General features: G+C 49.5%; 1 pseudogene; it reads left to right on the top strand.

Annotated features, from left to right (window-relative positions):
- Positions 1-838, top strand: LOC123115178 (pheophorbide a oxygenase, chloroplastic-like; annotated as a pseudogene).
- Positions 839-4787: the final 3949 nt, after the last annotated feature.

Raw genomic sequence — 4787 nt, 5'->3', positions numbered from 1 at the left:
ATGTCCAACTTCAAGGAGCGGCTCGAGTGCTTCGCGGTGCTGCGGTACAACATGGAGGCGGAGCGCCTCAGAGCCCCGGCGCCGGCAGCGGAGGGGCAGACACCTCACACCAAGGCGCAGAGCAGGACGATGGTACCCGGTCTCGCTCGTGGAGGACCTGTACCCGCGCGTGCCCACCCCGTTCGAGCTCCTCATCCGCGACCTCGTCATCTGGAATGGCCCCAACTCCGGCGAGTGGGTTGCGCTCGACGACCGCTGCCCGCACCGCCTCGCCCCACTCTCGGTACCTCTCATCTCATCTCCTCTCCCTCGCCTCTGTTTGTTTCAAGAGCCAAATCATGTAGTACTGATGAGTGGGTGCTGCATGCCTGCGCGCGCGCAGGAGGGGCGGATCGACGAGACGGGCAGCCTGCAGTGCTCCTACCATGGCTGGTCCTTCGACGGCTCCGGCGCCTGCACCAGGATCCCGCAGGCCGCGCCCGAGGGCCCCGGGCGCTGCGCTCGCCCAGGGCCTGCGCCACCAAGTTCCCCACGCTCCTCTCCTAGGGGCTGCTCTTTGTCTGGCCTGACGAGAAGGGATGGGACAAGGCCAAGGCCACAAAGCCTCCAATGTATGTGCGTCAACTAGCTACATGACTTCTTCACTGGAAAATTCAGTAAACAGGAAACATCATCATTTTGTTTCGCTTGGCTTTAGGCTGCCGAAGGAGTTCGATGACCGGCCTTCTCCATCGTGACGATCCAGAGGGACCTCTTCTATGGGTATGACACGTTGATGGAGAACGTCTCTGATCCCTCGCATATAGAATTTGCTCACCACAAGGTAAATGCTGTGTAGAGATTTGAGAATGAGTTTACTTGTTTGCTATACAAGGTTTCCTCTGTTAGAAGAGGATGCTTACTATCATTTCTGTCCATTGTACGAAGATCTTGCTTGCCAAGAGACATTTCTATCCATTGTACGATAAGTTATCCAAGGGATACACATCAATAAAATGCTGAATTCATGCTGGGAACATTGCTACAGCACCTAATCAAGTTTTCAGCTTGCTTGACCTGCTTTGTATTATTGTTTCGAGTGCTGGAACAAGGAACATATGCTTAGATAGCATTGCAAGGTACCATCAGCTGATGTTCCTTTGTTATTTAGCAATGTTTTGTTACTAGAATTATAATTGATTACCCAGGGGTCAAGTTACGTTCCCTTCGCGGCTGGTAGCATCACCCCCTCTGAACATCGTGTGACTATTAGTTATGCATCTGAGTGTTGGGTGTGTAGAATAATAGGATCGTCAACTCCCCTATTTCCTGTTGTCAGTAGTTAATCTTGGGGAAGAATTTTTTATGGAAACATGGAGGATGATGCTTTTGCTATGCAATTGTTTATCACCCCTCATAACATGTATATTTAGCGGTTACTACTAAAAGTTTTGCATTTTAGTGCTGGGTAGGTAGGATCTTAGGATCATCAACTCTTGTACACTGTTTTAACTGGTTCTACATTTGTACATACATGTGTACACGTAAATCCAAGTGTACGTGCTGTCTTTTGCGGGCTTATTTCAGGTTGTGCTTGTTTGTCCTAAAATATATCAGTCTGTTTTTTTATATCCTCGTACACTAAGCTATCTGTGCTATGTCCTATTGAAGAAGATTTCATATTCAGTGCCTTTGTAAATGTTTTCTTTAGCCTGAAGCTTTCTATTCTTCATCAATTTTGCCATGTTTCTTATTGATTATGCTCCCCCTCGCAGTTGCGTGCAGACCAGCAGCCGCCCTAGACCCTCTATCCACAGTCCACACTGTGGCCTATGGCGTCCGCCGGTGGATCCCTCATTGTGGCGTTCATCGTGGGCTTCCTCGTGGGCACCAACCCACGGTGGCACGTCTATGTCGTCGCCATGCCACAAAAGCTGTAGGTCGATGAGCTCACCACCGTTCACCTCTTAAAGGACAACCTTCCAACCTTGTTGTGAGATACGACCGACTCCCCCCTTCTGTTCCTAGCCTTGTGAATTAGGTTATGCAAACCTGTTGCATTTAGCACCATCAAAGCTTGTTACTACATCAGTTGCTTCCTCCAAGTGTCTTGTTCTGGGTTCCTTGATTTGTTGTTGGCCTGCATGGGCTCTGTACCTTGTTGTGGTTTTAAGTAGCAAGTACCTTAGTACCTTGTTGGCCTTGATTGAAATGTTGGCTGTTATGTATTGATTGTAGTATCGAAAATGGCTCAAACCTGAAGTACTTAGAATAGATTGTAGTGTCTTTCTTGTTTGTTTTGATACCCATATACCTGCCCTGTATTAGCTCTTTCCTTTTGTGCATGTTAATTCAGTGTTGTGTTGAATTGATGCCAATGTTCAGAAACAAGATTTTGATCGATGGGTTTATGTGTTCTGCTAGTATATATGCACGCTAGTATATATGCACACGGATTGGCCTTCATTATTTTGTATATGCTGTTAGATATATGCTGTTAGATTTGCTTTTATTTTGTACCTAACCATTTTGTTCTATAACATGCAGATGCTGGCGTTTCCTGTTTCATCGCGAGCATCAAGACGAAGAAGTCGGAAGAAGCATAGTTCAAGGTCATTGGAGCTAGTTCAAGGAGTAATGAAGCCCTTGTTATACTGTACACCTGTAGAGCACGAACTTGGCTCATGTGACATATTTGTATGTGTGTTGATGTAACAGATTGTTGCTTGTTATTTGAAGTATTACACTTGTTTTCTGTCTATTTGATTTAAATATTGGCTGTTTAATTATTGGCATATTGAAATATGAGGAACATGACCATGACAACAAGGACCCACAAACCAGAATCGGACATTTGGGACCCACTTATCAGAACCTAACAATTGGGACCCATTTGAGAAAAGAAAAAAAGGGCCACAACCCAAAAATAAAAAGGCTGAATTATAGGGCCTGGCCCGTGTAGCTTACCCAAATTGAAAGAAAAAACAACTACAAACGGGCTGAATTAATGGGCTCGGCCCAACTAAAGCACCGAAATGGACTGGGCTGATTCCTATCCACGTCAGCTTGCCACGCTGGATACCTACGTGGCCTGGGGAGGTTGCTAGTGACCAAAAATTTGGTCGTGGAACCAACGACCTTTTACATATCACAAAGAAGGTCATGAATGTCAGTTTACGACCGCCAGCTTTTGACCTTCTGTTTTTGGTCACAAAAAGGTCACAAATGGAAAACAATGACCATTTAGTGACCAATAGTGGTGGTCACAAGTTGACATGTTTCTTGTAGTGAAAGGGTGAAACTCAACAAACACATTGTTGTCATAAGTCAACTTAGGGACCGAGAGTAAATTATGTGTGACTGAAGGAACACGAAGGACTTCAAGAAGATGCAAAGTTTTAGCGGTACGCGAAAGAAGAGATGCCTGACCAACATGTGAGATGGGCATACTTGATCCATTGGCCGTGCAGACCTGATCTTGACCGGTGTAGGGCTGGCGAGTAGCCAACTTGTCAAGCTGGCTCGTCAGGTGATCTGTTGCGCCTGTGTCCATGTACTAGGCAGGATCCACCGAGTATGAAGGAGTGAACCCAGGCTCCTGTGTGGCGAGAGCAGCTTGCTTCTCGTTACCTTTCCGATTGTTCCCAATGCCAAGAAAGTCACGTTTAAACCGACAATGGCACCGGGACGCCAAGTGTCCCTCAATGCCACAAAGCTGATACTCCACCCCACCACCACATGCCTCGCAGTGGAGCCGCTTGCGGCCGGCCGTGGGAGGAGCTGAAGCGGGCGGACGGGGCTGATTGCCCGAGGACGGAGGTGGTTTCTGCTTAGCACCATGGGCACCCCCGCAAAGAGCAGCACTTGCGGACGGGCCCTTCGTGTAGACTCCAGTGGAACGACGAGCAGCGAGCCGTTGTTCCGTGCTGAGGAGGCGAGCGTAGAGGTCACGAGGCGGCATCGGCGTGTCACGTCCGTTGACGTTTTCAACAAGAGAGTCATAGTCCTCATCCAGGCCATTGAGAATAAATGAAGTAAACACCTCGTCACGGAGAGGCTTCCCAATTGAGGACAGTGTGTCAGCCAAGCTTTTGACTTTGTTGAAGAAGGCTGTAACAGAGAGATCATTCTCCTTGACCTCACCAAGCTGATTACGAATAGCAGACGAACGTGCCAGTGACTGCAAGGAGAAGCTGGAGTCGAGGGTAGCCCATGCATCTCGCGACATCGCGGCAAAAACCACCATGCCGGCCGCGGACGGCGTGAGCGAAGACCGAATATCCCCGAGGATGGCTTGATCCTGTGCTACCCACCGATGATGAGCAGGGTTAGGGACCATGACAGAGCCACCATGGAACGAAGGGACCAGAACCACAGCCGGAGGACACGGTAGTGTGCCATCAACATATCCCTCGAGGTAGTGGCTACGCATCAACGGCAACACTTGAGCACACCACAGAAGATAGTTATCAGTAGAAAGCTTGACAGTCACCAGGTGAGCGAAGTGAAACGGCCCTGGTTCGGCTGCTGGCGTTGAGAGCTGCAGATCAGCCGTTGGGACGGTGCTGTACGACACCAGGGCATCAGCCGGCAGCGGCATTCGGGATTGTTGGGGATGACCGTACGAGAACAGGGCATCGGCCGACGGGGGCACACCATATGGGAGTGCGAGGGGCGCGGTATGTGATGCAGGTGCATCGCCGTAGTTCCCACCATACGACACGTAGGAAGCCGCCGACTGGGCGACGTAGGGCGCGGGGTACGGGCCACCGTATGGCATCTGCATGGGAGCGCCATAGTGCCCCGAG

The sequence above is a fragment of the Triticum aestivum genome, chromosome 5B, assembly GCF_018294505.1.
Source record: "Triticum aestivum cultivar Chinese Spring chromosome 5B, IWGSC CS RefSeq v2.1, whole genome shotgun sequence".
Lineage (NCBI taxonomy): Eukaryota > Viridiplantae > Streptophyta > Magnoliopsida > Poales > Poaceae > Triticum > Triticum aestivum.
Note: the sequence above shows the minus strand (reverse complement) of the source record. Positions and strands in the feature narration are given on the sequence as shown.